General features: G+C 38.7%; 1 protein-coding gene and 1 long non-coding RNA gene across 6 annotated transcripts in view; one reads left to right on the top strand and one right to left on the bottom strand.

Moving 5' to 3' along the window:
• The window catches only part of MKLN1 (muskelin 1), a 390,326-nt gene that overhangs the window by 229,529 nt on the left and 144,577 nt on the right, over positions 1 to 16,220 (bottom strand). The gene's annotated exons all lie outside the window — the stretch shown is intronic.
• LOC118924335 (uncharacterized) overlaps positions 1 to 16,220 on the top strand; it is a 108,742-nt gene that overhangs the window by 16,739 nt on the left and 75,783 nt on the right. For all 5 annotated transcript variants that reach the window (XR_008998554.1, XR_008998555.1, XR_008998553.1 and 2 more), the window contains one exon: positions 2,386 to 2,469. This is a non-coding gene — a long non-coding RNA (uncharacterized LOC118924335). The remainder of the gene's footprint in view (positions 1 to 2,385; positions 2,470 to 16,220) is intronic.

Here is a 16,220-nt window from a genome sequence, read left to right as displayed (position 1 = left end):
TAATTGTTTCCTCATGATTGGTTGCCATTTAAATGTACTTGGCAAGAATATTACACATAGATTATTGCAACAGTTAGCTATTACTGCTAACAACTCACCCCAAAACTCAGTGGCATTATTTTAACAGCCATTGGCTACTTAGTTCTCCTGATCTGGGCTGGGCTCTCCTGATTTTGGCTAGACTCATTCATGGATCTGCAGTCATTTGGCAGATTGACTGGGTGCTGGCTGGACTAGGATGACCTCAGCTGATATGACTGGGCTCAGCTCGTTTCATCTATCACACTTAGCAGGCTATCCCTGGCCTGTTCTCATGAAAGAGGCAGGGGGCTGAAAGAAAGTGAACGTGTGCAAGGTTTCTGGAGGCCTAGATTTACTGGTACTCATGTCACTTCAACTGCATTATGTTGGCCGAAGAAGGTAACAAAGCCAGCCTAGATTCAAGTGATAGAGAAGTAAACTCTACCACTTGATGGGAGTTACCTCAAAGTCACATTGTAAGGGGGTGGATAAGAGAGGGAAAGAATCTGGGCCTGTTGCAATCAGTCTATCAAAATGATATTGTGAACCTCTTACTGCATCATATCAGGAGGTAGATTATGTCACACTGTCCCTCTATTAGTGATGCTAAGTTTGATACTTGATTAAATGGTAACTTCAGTTCAGCCTCTATCTTCATATGGCATTCCCCTGTGACTCTTTGTCACATAGCCATCTTCTTATAAGGGTCCCAGCCATATTGAATTAGGGTCCCATCCTATTCCAGTATGACCTCAATTACATCTGCAATTCTTAAGCCTCATCATTTCTTCAACATTTAAGTTGGCATTCTTTTGTAAAGAAGGTCTTATTTTCCCATTTCTCACCCATCTCCTTTCCTTCCTCCCCCAGCTTTTTAAATCATTGGGTGTGGCTTTTTCTTTTTATACAGCCATACAAAAAAATCTTTGGCAATGAGACAATGCCAAATTGTCTCAGATTTGGCCAGCAAGAGCCCGTAAAGTCAACTCTTAATGAAGAAAAGCACAATAAGTATTTAAACTTTTATTAAATGTAACATTTTTCTTTTAAAAATATGACATTTACCACTAATCTATCTCAGAGGACCTACTTCTGCTGTCCAGATAAGTCAGAGTTTATATTTTTCTTCCTGGGGTGGACATATGATTGTTTCCCATGAGAAAAGTCTCATCATCATTCATAAGAAAAAGCTGTCATCTATTGAGTATACTGTTTTACATATGTTATTTTAATTGTCATAATAATTCTATGCCTAAGCAATGTTACTACATATTACAAATGAGAAATCTGAGACTTAAAGTGAGCTACTGAAAAGAACATGGTTTTGGCAAACTCGGTTTGAATCCTATCTCTGTCACTTATTAAGTATGTGATTTGGAGCCTCTCTAGGCCTTGGTTTATTTATCTTTACTATGGCAATAATGATATTTGCCTCACAGGTTTGAGCCCAGTAGCTTATTTGATATAGAGTAGGTGTTTATTAGTTCTCTTCTTTCAGTATCCCGATGAAAGGCCATGACTTCTACATCATGCTGGATAAATAACAATGCCACAGAGTCTACTAGCAAGCAATCAGTAGTTGATCAATCTCATTAATTCTCATTAGGGATTAAAGATAGCATGACCTAAGTTTCAGCTAAAGTTTACCTTTAAATATCTTTAGGGGAAAAAAAGTCTCCTAATCAACTTCTTAATACTATGGGAAGGAGATCATATCCAACTTAAGAGAACGACTTTTAGGGAGATCTTTTGTGTTTTGCATACACATTGGGAGGCTTATATACAAATCAGTCTTCAAAACTGACTAAACTTTGTTCATCTGAAAACTGTGCATTCATTCATCCCACAAATAGTATTGAGCACCTACTATGTCCCATACAATGTTCCAGGCCTGTGGGATACATCAGAAAATAAAACAAATATCCTGCTCTCATTTATCTTCTAGTTGTGGGAGATATATGAAAAACAAATAGATTTGCAAATTATATAGAGTACTAATACTCTATATAAGTACTAATGAGTAAGTACTAATGAGTAAAATTAATGAAGTGGGGGTGTACAGGAGGGGATTGCAATTTTAAATAGGGTTGTCATTGTTTAAAAGGTGCTATTTGAGCAAAGACTTGAAAGAGGTGAGTAAATTGGTCATGTGGCCATCTGGGAGAACAACAAATACAAGGGCCTTTAGGCAGGAGTGTGCTCGGAGGCCAGGGTGGCTGGAGTGCAATGAATGAAGGAAAGTATTTTATTTATCTAACAAACATTCAAATAGCCCTCACTAGTAACATTTTTTTAAGCACTTAAAAAATATTAACTAATCCTCCCAACAACTATATGAAGTACATACTTCTTTTTATTTTCCAGATGTGGAAACTGACGCACAGGATGGTTAAAAACTGCCCCCAAATCACATAACTGTCAAGTGATAGACCTGGGACTGGAGCTCAGGTAATCTGCTACTAGAGACTTTCAGTGCTTTTAAGCACCAAAGTATGCTGTACTGCTTCCTAGCAGTTAAGAGATGAGGTCCAGTAATGGGGGGCTGGCTCCCATAGGTCATTAGAGGCCATTGGTAAGAATTTTGGTTTTTATTTTGCATTATATGAATTTTGAACAGAAGAGTAATATGTGTTTGTTTTTGTTGTTCCAGAAATTTCCAAAGCATTTATATACTTTAGGAATATATTATTCTTGGCATTTAACATGCTTATGTAAATTCAAAAGGATTTCTATTTATGGGAACAAAGAAAAGTTATGTGTAATTTAGAAATGATATTCCATCAAATACCTTTTGTATAATATTAATCTATTTTTTTAAGTCTTTTAAGAACCTCTTTATTGTATGGATCTAGCAACATTAAGTACTTTCTTGGGGCACCAAGGCACAGTTTTGACCAAAAAAATTTGTTTCCTACAAAGGAAAGGTTAAAAAAAGGGTGGGGGGGGGGTGTAAAAAAATTATAGGGAAAATATCCTATTTAAAATATGTCCTGTCTACATACCAAAGCTAATGGGTTAGTGCAGCTGCCTTCTTGGGCTTAATGTGTCAGCACCCTTTAGGGGGACTCACACCTTCACTGGGGCTCCATGACCTCAAGTGTGGAGTGATCCAGTGGCAGCTGCCCTTGAGAGTAACTAAAGGGCTCAGGCTCGAGCCACCCACCCTGCTCGAGGAGCATTTAGGAGCAGCACAGGCAGAGTCAGTCCGGAGAAGAGAAAGCATTCAGAAGATTACACAGTCACCCAGGAATGCTATTAATGATCATAACTGTCACAATTTATTTAGCGTTTACTGTATGCCTAGCATCATGCCAAATGCTTTACAAGCATGAGCTATATAGCATCATCATCCCTATGCTATGAGTAAAGAAACTAAGGCTTAAAGAGATTAAGTAAATTGTCCAAGATCATATACAGCTGTAACTAAAGCCAGCTCTGCCAGTCTCCAAAGCCCATGTTCCTACACATTTATTCAATGCTGTCTAGGAATATAATTCTCTAGGAATATAATTCCTTCTATAACCCTCAAAACACTGTTTTTCTGGAGATGATTCCAGTTCTGAATTTCCAACTGCCCTGTTGGACATAACAGCAAATTTCAGCCTTAACCTTTCTTCTACTATTCAGTATATCAGATACATCTTGTATGCCTCATCAGATTCTCTTGTTATCGTCTCTGAAGTCCTCAATTTCCTATCCTGTCTCCACCACTACTGCAACTTCCTGTGTTTGGGCCCACGTAGTCCCACTACCTGGGACTGAAGCTTCTCTGCCATTTTCCAGCCCAGCCCTACCCCTTGACTGCCAGTGAGCACCAGGCTCACCAGCTACATGCAGTGAGTTTCTGGCTTCTCTCTCTACTCCCCAAGCAGAACTAAAGGCCATTACATAAAGCACTGGCTATGTCTTGCTGTGAGACTAACAATGGGAACATATGACATAACCTAGAAGTATGAGGAAAGTAACTCCTGCTGTGGTGGAATTTGATTAGTGGGAATAGGAGATTGGAGGGAACATGAAGATGGAGTCCTTTTCCTTTCTCCCTTCCAAGAACTTACCTGAGCATGTTTTCACCTTAGAGCATGTCTGGAGATACTCTGCATGGACATGCAGGCATACCTACTGCCTCTGCAGATTGTTCAAGCATTGTCTTCCATTGCTCCCCCTCTTTCTCTGTCTCTCTTCCCTTTTTCTCTCACTCTTACGACCCTGAGATTGCATCTTCTAAATAAAATATTAGCATTAATTCTTGGTTTGAGTTCTGTTTTTCTAGAAAACATAGGCTAAGATTTTCAAGCTCAATTTCCTAAATTCCCTTGGCTCAAAGCCAAGCTTCTAAGAGTGTATACCAAAAGATAATAATAGCAGATAATAATTCTATTAGTTCTGTCAGTATACCTGATAGAATTAATGTATTGCCTTCAAAAAGGTACAATTTATTTAGGAGAAAATAAAAATAATTGAAAGGATCCTTGGTGGTAAGAAAATTTTGAAGCAGTAGCTCAAAACTAGCCTCCATCCCAAATCCACTCACATCCTGATCATAATTAGCTTTTCCCTTCCTTTTCAGTCCTACTCTGGTTTGGGTCCCCTTTCTTGCTTGAACTATTTATGAAAGTTTCTTAATTTGTCTTTCTCACTGCCCATAGATTATTATGATCTACATTATCAACTTTCATACCAACTATAGAATTTCTCTATTTGGATTATACCACTGGCTATTCTGGGCTGCTTGCTTTTCCCAAACACCCATTATGCTTTTCTGAGATCACCATGCCTCTGCTATTAAAATGGACAACAGAAGTACATGTAGGTTTTGATACCCACCCTGGAAGAATCAGAATGCCTGCCACACTTATAACCACCTCCTAGAAATTGCTAATAGACAGGATACCAAATTATGTATCAACTTATTCTGTCATTTCAAACAAAGCCTTGTTCAGGAGCAGACACCTAACCTAGGGCAATAAACCTATGCTGATATGATAGCTCACCAGAACAGTCTTCCTAACAACCTGTCATTGATGATGAGCAGCCAAACCAGTCAGGTCCTTTGGGGGAGTTAAATATGAAATACAGAGAGAAAGTCAGCAGTTAGCAATGGTCAGAAGCTGGAAGCTGGACAGAAAGAAGGAAGAAAGTTGAAGTTATGTGGCAGCAGAAACCATGAGGCAGCAGAAACTATGAGATGGAGAAAAGGAATATAAAGTACTTAGTAGCAAGGGCAGCAGAAGCAGAGAGTCACAATAATAGCAGATAATTAGAGTACAAAGCAACAGATGTTTACTGCAAAGAGCCCACAAGATAACCCAGCTGTTTTGTCTGTATTGCGTGCTGAATCACCTTCCAGTTCCCACTGGTCATTACTTAACTGAGGCAACCTGAGTCTGTATGCTCTGGAAAATTAAAATTTTGTTTTCTGGTCTCTATAGCAGTCCAGACCATGGCAGGAAACTGAAGGTACACTCAGTTGGGGTTTTGAAAATAATTTGATGAAGACACTATTTACAATGATATAGGCAGGGTTTGGGGAATGTAAAAGGAATATTGAGGTACCCAAGGACTAGCAAGAGAGGAAGCCCAGGGATGAAGGGACAAAGGAAGAAATTGTGTTATGGGACCCCAAAAAGAACTAGAGCTGTGATTGGGGCATGGCTACTGCCAGAACCATGGTGCTAGAACGGGGAGGTAAGAAGAAACACCTCAGCCTCTTTTTCCTCCCACCCTCTGATACCTGCTGATGCCTCCCATTGGGCAAACACAACAGTGAGCCATCGGGCAGTGGAGCCCAGGTGCTGTCAGCTGTGGGTAACAGCTTGATGGGGCACAGAGCAGGGCACAGGATAGGTGGCTGTCATGGGCTGACTAATGGTCCCTCCAAAACATGTGTCCACATGCTAAAAACTTGATAATATCACATTATATAGCACCAGAAGTGATTAAATTCAGGATCCTAAGAGGAGGAGCTTATCTTAGATTACTTGGGTGGGTCCTAAATGCTATCATATGTATCCTAATAAAAGTGAAGCAGGGAGAATTTCGAGAGAGAAGAGAAGGCAGTGTGACAGAATCAGAAATTGGAGTGAAGTGGCCACAAGCCAAGGAAAGCCTGGAGCCATAAGAAGCTGGAAGAGGTGAGGAACAGACTCTTCAGAGGGAGCGTGACCCATTTGACGCAGCCAAAATCTTGATTTTGCTCTTCCAGCCTCTAGTACTGTGAGAAAATAAATTCTGTTGTTTTAAGCCACCTAGTTTGTGGTAATTTATTCTGATAGTCACAGAAAAAGTAATATAGGGCTAAGTGGAGAATGACCAGCACAAAGCCTATTCATCTTGAATGTCATGTTGACCATGATGAAGTACCTGACTGCCTTGGCTGGAAGTTCTGTTGCCTACCTTCTGTATTCCCTTTAGAACTTCTTCTTTGGACCACTCATATGATTCAAATTAAATGCTCCCAAGTTATAGTTTCTTTTGCATACAAACATCTTTTCATCTAACCAGATTATAACATTCTTCTTTAGAAGAAGAACCTTGTTGTACATTTTCGTATCCCACAAAAATACTAACACAGTACTTTGAACAGACTAGACATTCTGTAATTGGTAAATGAAAAAGAAAGCTTCCATTTGTCCCCCTATAAATGGAAAATAACAATTTCCACTGACTTGCTTTTCAGAGATAATAATGGCAGTGTTTCCTGGAAACAATTTCTGTACCTGTAACAGAATGATATATCTGAAACACCCATTCCTGCTGGAGCAATTCCTCAGGAAAAAAAATTACATCTAGTTTTAGCATGTCCTCCATTCCATGTGGAGCTGAAACTGTTTGCGGTTTCACCCCTAGGAGGAAAAGATGGAATCATTAAGAAAATATAAGAGCTGAGTATTGGTGTTTTCGCAGTAACTTTGATTCATCCAATAAATGTTTATCAAAGGACTGTTATGTTAAAGTACAATCCATAAATACTAGGAAAACACACACACACACACACACACACACACACACACACATGGAATAAGGCATGATCCCAAGTAAGTAATTGTCATGTAATATGATGAATACTTTTTATAAGAACAAAATACTATGGGACCAGAAAGAAGGGAATGATTAACTCTATTGATGGGAGTTTCACCAAAAAGTCACATTCAAGCTGGTCTTTAAAGACTCCAGGCAGAGAGAAGCAAAGTCAAGAACATTTGGGGACCAAGAGAAATAGCTTTGCCTGAGTTGTTGCCAAGCCTACCACACCCTCAGCTCAGCCCTATTTTATCCACAAAGATCTGTTTTTATTCATTATCCTCATAGCTACTTTTTAAGAGAGGAAGAGAATGCTGAATAGTACTTCCTGTTTTGCATCTAGGGATTTTATATGTTAAAAGAAAGGAGATATCAGAAGGGAAAGCAGAGGTTGACTTTTGACAAGTCTAATAATGACAAGTCCAAATAGCCATCCAATAATTAGTTAACAGACATTTTACCTTTCCTGAGCTTCTATCTCATTTCTGAAAACTGTGAGAGGGTGTTGTACAGCCGCATGAATAGCTCAGAGGAATGCAGGTGAGGAATGAGAGCACCCTCTGGTCTCATTGCCCCAAGCCAGGAACCATTTCTTCATGGCAAAACCCTTGGAATGGGAACTATGGCTGAAGCCCTTTCTCTTCCCCTAGGCTGACCTTCAGATTACTCCTTCAGGAATAGCCCTGTCTGGGACACCGCCCAACTTCCCTCGCAAGCCAACCCTGCTAGGCCTCTGAGACCAGAGCTGCACTGCTTGCGAGTAGGAGAAAACTCGGGAAAGCAGCCAGTGGGGGAGGAAAGACCAGCCTAAGCCCACCAAGGGGCAGAGGGTTCCCCATCCTCACCCTGTGGCTTCCACTGGAAAATGGGGAAGCTGGGAAATCAGATTTCAGCCTTAAAATACATATAACTTGTCCTTGTTTTCTCAAGAAGCCTTCACCTTCCAGACCTTGCCAGGAAGCCAGCGGCATTTTCTTGAAGCAGTAATAACAAGGACAGAGCGTTCTAGCCTGCTGGAGCCTGCTGGCTGGTCACTCTTTCCACTGCCTTTTGTTTTCATGCATCATTCCCTCACTTGCTTCTCAGATTCCTCAGGGCTTTGAAAAGCCACAAATGCTCCACAAAGTGACACCACCCAGTAGGCTGGCAAATATCACTAACATGTACCCTGCCCTAAGCGATAGCATGTATGCAAGCCCTGACAACTGACACCAAATTGTACACCTGGTGAGGTGCAAGACAGCTTCTAAAAAGTAACTCTCCCCCCAGTAAGCCTAGCTGGTAAAGGTGGACTTTAGATTAAGTACCACCCAAAGAACTGGTAAATCACATATTCCTGTTTGATTTAAAATGTGTCTGCAAGGTACTTTGGGCAGTGGTACTTCTCTACCCTTTCCTCAAGGATCTAAATGTAGCCAACATAGTTGTTATCAGCAAAATGCTAGAGCACTCTCACTCGGCCAATTCACATATCAGTATTAGATTGTATATATACATACACAAGAGCAGAGGCTCTCAAAACACCTGTGGCCTGTTTCAAACCACATTCCAGAGCTACCCTACCATTGAAAATAGGACACAGATATGTGTTTTAAAAAGTTGATAGTGTTGATTAGAATGTGTGAAAGAGAAATTCTCATATATCTTAATGAGAGTAAAAATTAGTTCAGCTATTGTGGAGCGTAATCTGGAGAGCAATCTAGTGAAGTTGAGTATGTGTATATTTTATTCTCTAATAATTTCCATTTAGATGAACTCCCTAGAAGAATTCTCACACATGTTCCCAAGGAGGCATATCACAAGACATTAATTATATCATGATTTGAAATAGCAAAAAATTAGACATAATAAATATCCATCCACAGAACAGATTCTAGAATATTTATACGATGGAATCATATTGTAGCACTGTGTAATATAATATTGCTATAATAAAAAAATGGACTGGCTGTACAAGTATCACATGAATGAACCTCAAAAACATGATGGGAAAACAAGTTTTGGAAAAATCTGTCCACTGTATACATATTTAAACACTCAAAACATATATACTGTGTACTAAAAATATAAAAAACATGGGAAGAATTCCCACCATCGTCAAGAGATTAGCTACCTCTGGGGAAAGATGGAATGAAACGGCTCTCTTTTTTTTTTTTTTTTTTTGTAGATAATTATTTTTTATTGAAGGGTAGTTGACACACAGTATTACATTAGTTTCAGGTGTACAACACAGTGATTCAACATTTATATACATGATAATTCTAGGTACCTGCTATCACCATACCAAGTTGTTACAATATTTTGACTATATTCCTTATGCTATACATTACATCCCGGTTACTTATTTATTTTACAATTGGAAGTGTGTACTTTTGAAACAGCTTTCTTAACTAAAAAGAATTTTTTTTTTAATCTTAAGCAAATATAGCAAGCTGTTATAATTTATTAAATCTGGATACTGGATATAAGTCCCACCAGTGACTCTAAGAGTCATCCATAGCAGAAGGATCTTTTGAGATTTTTAGGACTCTCAAATACTGAAAATAAAAGTTTGTTAATGGGAATGCTCAGAAATGTGGCAGAATACAAGATCAATATAAAAAATCTATTGTGTATCTATACATTAGCAATGAGCAATCTGAAAATGAACTTCAGTGCAATCCCTATCCAAATTCCAGCTTTTTTATTTTGCAGAAATTGACAGGCTGATCCTATAATTCATACAGAAATGCAACCCAGAATAGCTAAACATTTTTGAAAAAGAAGAAAAAAGTTGGAAGATGCACACTTTCCAAATTCAAAACCTACAACAAAACTATAAGAATCAAGACACACAGCATAAGGATGCATATATAGATCAGTGGAACAGAATCAATTGTCCAGCAATAAACCCTCACATTTATGGTCACCTGATTTTTTTGACAAGAGTTCCAAGACAATTCAATAGGGAATGAATAGATTTTTTTCCCCAATAAATGGTGCTGAGACAACGGGATATCCACATGAAAAAGAATGAATGAAGTTGGACATACCTCAGACCATACAAATAAACTAACTCAAAATGGATTATAGACCTAAATGTAACAGTTGAAACTATAAAACTCCTAGAAAAAACCATAGGAGTAAATCCTTATGACCTTGGTTTTGGCAATGGTTTCTTAGAAATGTCACCAAAAGCAGAAGAAACAAAACAATAGATAAATTGGACTTCAAAATTAAAAACTTTTGTGCTTCACAGGACACCACTAAGTAAAAGGACAACTCACAGAATGGGAGAAAACCTTTGTAAATCATGTATTTGGCAAGGAACTTATAACCAGAATATAAACCTATTCAACTCAATAATAAAATGACAACCCAGTTAAAAATGGGCAAGGAATTTGAATAAACATTCCTCCAAAGAATATATACATATTGGCAATATGTACAAGAAGCGATATTCAACATCATTAATCTAATCATTAGGAAAATGGAAGTCAAAGCCACAGTGAGATACCTCTTCATACCCACAAGGATAATTACAGTAAAAAACAGGTAATAACAAGTGTGGGTGAGGATATATAGAGAGAAGTTGGAACACTCATATATTGCTGGTGGATATGTAAAATAATGCAGCCACTTTGGAAACAGTTTGGCAGTTTCACAAAATACTGAACACGGAGTTACCAGATTACTCAGCAGCCCCATTCCTGAGCATGTACTCAAGAGAAATGAAATCATATCTCCTCGTGAAAACCTGTGCATGAATATTCATAGCAGCATTATTAAATCATTAAAAATCATTTATAAATGTAGACAAGCTATGTCCATAAACTGACAAATGGATAAACAAAATGTGATATATCCATACAATGGAATATTTTAAGCCATAAAAAGAATGAAGTACTGATAGATGCTACAATATGGGTGCACCTTGAAAACATTATGCTAAGAGAAAGAAGCTGTTCACAAAAGACCACGTATTATAGGTAAGATCTTCAAGAGGTAATTAAATTAAAACGAGGTCTTTAGGGTTGGCTGTAATTTAATATTCAGCCTCATAAGAAGACTGGCAGCCTCTAAAAAAAAAGACTGTCAGCCTCAAAAGAAGAAGAAACTTGGATGCCCAGAGAGACACCAGGGCTGCACATGCACAGAGAAAAGACCATATGATGATACAGCAAGAATGTGGCCAGGTGTAATCCAACAAGAGAGGCCCCAGGAGAAATCAAACCTGCTGACACCTTAATATTTACTGCTAGCCTCTAGCACTGTGAGAAAATCTCTATTGTTTAAGCCTTCAGTCTATGATATTTTCTTATGGCAGCTGTAGCCAACTAATACAGTGGTTCCTTTGAGTGTATAACAATGATGTGGTATATGAGAAAAGCCTATGCTTTGAATTACTGCATTTTGCAGAATGGCATTTTCTGATCACTTGTCATCAATTGTTAGAAACATGAGAACTGTCCAAAAGTTCAAGTACTGTGCAGTAGTTACCATGCACAGGCACAGTAGACCTCTGGCCTTTGAGGATATCCTGTTCATCAACCTGAGAGAAAGTAAATACTTAGAAGAAGACCCTCAGGATTTTCATAAATTGGTAGAGAGTGATCCAGATGTGCTTAAAACCAGGGAAGATGTCATTAAAAATGATGTTTAATTACTGAGAACTTTTAATAACATGGGGAAATGATTATATTATAATAAGTAAAAAATTCAGCATGCAAATTTAATCACCTTATCTGTGTAACGATATGAATAGAAAAAAGACTGAATAGAAATACAAAGTTAAGATTAGTTACTCTTTGTGGTAAGAATGAAACTCACTTAGTATTTAGTACCCTTTTAGTATTTAGTACCTTTTTAACTCTCACAATAAACAGCCTTTATCAGCAACCAAGGCGATATTTTGGTCTCCATCTACCCACTCTTTTGTTTCATTTCTCACCTGGACCAGAACCCAGGATGGATTTGTAGGAAAAGAATGTTATCAATGGGAACTTCTCAGAGACCTGAAAAGGAAATAACTCCTGTTTAGAGCCAACTATGTGCCCAGCATGAAGAGAGGAGCTTTACATAACTTAGTTTATTTAATCCCCACAACCACCCCTGAGTAGTTTACATTGTTTTCCCATTTCACCTAAACGGAAACTGAGGCTCACAAAGGTGAAGAAATGTGTCCAAAGTCTCACAGCTAATGAGGGCTCTGGGTCTCTCTAACTTCAAAGCCCAAGCACTTTCCACTGTGTGAGACATTATCTTTGGGTGCTACCAAGACACTTATCAGGGATCAAGGCAGCAATCTCAACTTTGTTAATACTTCATCCTAACCAACTGAGCTGTCAGTTAAGCAACATGAGGTGGGGGAGGAAAAGATGATACAACCTAAGAGCAATGAACAAGGTGATTGTAAAACTCCAGACCAAAGAACATCAAGAAATTAATTTTTCCCCAATTTCTTAGAGACTTTTGGACAAATGACCTTCCCTGCCCACCCCTAACTTATGTTCTGGTTTTCCCAGTTGTGAAATAACTCAATAACACTCAGTCCTCCTTAAGTTAAATCATATGTCATGCTTCTCTGAGATTGGCCTCAGCCCAGTTCTCCCTTTGCCCCCACACCTCACAAAAAACATATGTATGTCATATTGCCTTGTGTAGCACATGGAGTAGAAATAGTAACAGTGAATAGTGAATCAGCTTAATAATATATGAAAACCAGAAGTGAACTGGTTCATTTCTGTTGAACAGAAAATGATACTAAAATGCCACCCATAGTGGCTGACCCTTTAAACAGACAAGCTGAAGAATGTTTTTATCTGACCTCTGAAGGACAGTCAGCTGGCAGGATGAACCACAGTTACTGAGAGGGCCGACAACTCCCCAGAAGCCAAGGAACCAGGCAACATTTCCAGGAGCTCAAACCATTGCTACTTCTCATTGTCCAAAAAAAGATCAGAAAGTGCAAGGGCATCCCACAGGCCACTAAGCACAATCTCAGTTGTCCTCCAGGGAAATCTGATGCTGAAAAATGAACCTTTTCCAAAGTAGTAGTTCAAGCCTGATGAGGAATTACAGAGAAGACAGCCTTCCATGGAAAATACCTTGCCTCCAAATCCCAAATGTCTTCATTAGGGAACTGAAAACATAGGCATAACCAGCTGGTCTCAACTGCTTTGAAGCACTGGGGTATGGTAGAAAGAGCAATGCTGAGGAACAAGAGACTAGCCTTCTAGTGCCCAGCTCTGTCAAGTTTTAGCTGGATGACCTTGGCAAAGGTACTTCGATGTCTTCTGGCTCTGAAATCCTGTCTTTCATCTTTGGGTTAACATCTTACATTTAAAGAAAATTACAGCAGGTTCTTGGGTGTTGTACTTCTCAGAGATCCTGTTATTCCAGTGATCATGCCTCTCCCCTTTTAATAATCTTCATTGGCTTTCCTTCTTCCGCAAGATTAAACCTAAATTCCTCAGCATGGCATTCAAGGCTGTTTGTGATCAGCCCATGCCTCCCATCCAGCCACCCTTCCTTCCCACCAATCATGTATTTTATATTCTGGTAATCCTGGACTATATGTACTCCCCCATAATAAAAATAAAATTCTTGATACAACATCAAGTGTTTATTGAGCATGTTCTCCATGTTAGACCCATCGGTAAACCTTCGCACATTCTGTTCACTATGTTTGGACTGCCTTGTATTAACTAAGATAGAGCTCTGCTGTAATATACAAACTATATAATATTAGTAGATTAACACAGTAGGAGATTATTTCTTAGTTATGTAACAGTTCAATGTGGCAAGCAGCCTTCCACCTAGGGTCCTTCTTTTTGCAGCTTTGCCATCCTCTAAGCTTCAGAGTTCTTTACCTCCAGATCCAACAGCTAGGAAAGAGAAAGAAGAAAAGGCACCGCTATTTCTTAGCCTAGTCCAGAAATGATGCACATCACCTCTACTCACATCCCATTGATGAGAACTGGTTACCTGGCCCCATTTAGATGTATAGGATATTGGTAATTGTTTGGACCATATACGAGAAAAATTTCATACTGTGGAAGGAGAGCACATGTCTTTAATGGTCAGCCAGCCATCTCATGCCCTTCCTTGACTTGTCTAATTAGCAAAGGCTTTTTCACCTTTCAAACCTCAGTCCAAATGCTACCTCCTTTGTGAAGTCTTCCCTCACCCACATAGGCAGATTTAGGTCTTCCTTTTTCTATGCCTCACTGCACTTTTCACATTTCTCCTTTATGACAATTATAACATACTATTAGGTTTACATGCCAATTTACTCAACTGGACTATGACCCTTACAGGCAGGGAACTTGTCTTTTCATTTTTGTATTTGGAAATCTTAGCATAGAGCTTGGTAAATAGTAGTTTTGTAATGATATATAATGAATTAATATTATCAGTGAATAAGAGAATGAATGAATGATTACCCTAAAGAAAAATATAAACTGGTTTTTACAGAGAAATAAAGACCTCAGTTAATTAGAAAAAAAAACTATTGGCAATTCAAGGTTATCCAAAGTGCTAAAAAGATAATAAGCTTCCCGTACAAATGTTACAATTACAGTTAATATTATGCATTTTTGTTTGTTTGGAATCTGTTTCTCCCATAAACCCCATAGGGGCCTTATATGTTTTGTTCTTTGCTCTGACTCCAACACCTAGCCTACTGGCACATAGCAGTACTTAATATATATTTCAGAACAAATGACTGGATAAAGAAATGAATGAAGACTGCACCCTTAATCTCATGAGCCATATAATAAATGCATGGCTTGATTATAAGAGGAAAGTGTGCATGGGGCAGTGAAAACTTACTAGCATACAACTGGAAAAGCAGAACACAGTGCACAGCAGGATCTTACCATCATTATCTTGTCTAGTCCATGTCATTATCCTCTTTATATAAGATGAACAAACATTATTGGAGGAAGCCAAAATCTCAATGGGAATAGTAGCCTGTGAGTAAATGAGGACAAATGGATGTCTCTAAAATGGTTGCACTATGAAATAGCCTTTGTAAATTGGTTAATGCAAAAAACAGGAAGCAAGAGTGCAGATAATTATGGAGTCGTGACAACTGTGAAAAATATACTGATTGAGAAAAGACAAAAAGATATTTTTCATAGTTTTTGAAGAGGTGTAGGGACAGTTTTTTTAATGTTTATAAACACATTTAATCTCCTCATAGATCCCACATGAATGACAAAGTTTGGTTTAGATATTAATACGGCTTCTGGTGGATTACTTGCCAGACTTTGTCATGGGAACAATATGACAAGAAGAGCAAGGTGCCAGTATAGGAGCAACTTCTAATGAGAGTCACTGCACAGGCTTGGTCCAGGCATCTTGAAGCTCTGCAAAGTCCTAAATAGAAACGAGTAAGTTCACTATGTGGACTGATTTGTGGAAGTAAAAAGGTTGATACTGATGTTGACAGATGGACTTACTCCAGAAACTGATGAAGATGTTAATGATAGACCTAGGCATTATGTGGCCGGAAAATAGGACAGTACATTTATTTTTGAACACCTTTGATGATACACAGGAACAAAATTACCAGCCTGCATTGAGGAGCTGTCTTGTCTCCCCTGTGGCAGAAACCCCTGTGTGCCAGGCACCCAGCTAGACTATACTTCCCAGGCTCTCTTGAACTTGGGCAAAGCCATGTGACTGAGTTTCGTCCAATAGAATGTGGATGAAAGTGATAAGTGCCAGTTCCAGGACTGGCCCCTAAAAAGCTTTCTGTGCAGTGCTCAGCAGGCTCTTTCCCCACCCACTGGCTGAATGGAGAGGATTCTGAGAACCTAAGGAAGACAGAGCCACAAGTGGAAGAATCCCATGTTCCTGAATTACTACATAGGAGATTGACTACCATGTTCATACACCTCTACCCTTACTAATCTATATTGGCCTATGACAAGAACGATACATTTTAATAGGGTCAAACTATTGAGATTTTGAAATAATTTGTTACAGCAATTAACCTAAACTGATTAATTCAATCTTATTTCCAACTTTCCTCCTGGTTGCAAGTAGGAAGAGAGGGTATCATAAATTTTTAGTCAGAAGATCAAGATAGAATAAGGTGGTACCAGAGACCATGCTCAACATCAGGGAATAATTGCATTTACAGGATTCTGGAGTTATTCTTAAGCATTAGAAATTCCTACAAAGCTGAA

This window comes from Manis pentadactyla, chromosome 7, assembly GCF_030020395.1.
Source record: "Manis pentadactyla isolate mManPen7 chromosome 7, mManPen7.hap1, whole genome shotgun sequence".
Taxonomy (NCBI): Eukaryota; Metazoa; Chordata; class Mammalia; order Pholidota; family Manidae; genus Manis; species Manis pentadactyla.
Note: the sequence above shows the minus strand (reverse complement) of the source record. Positions and strands in the feature narration are given on the sequence as shown.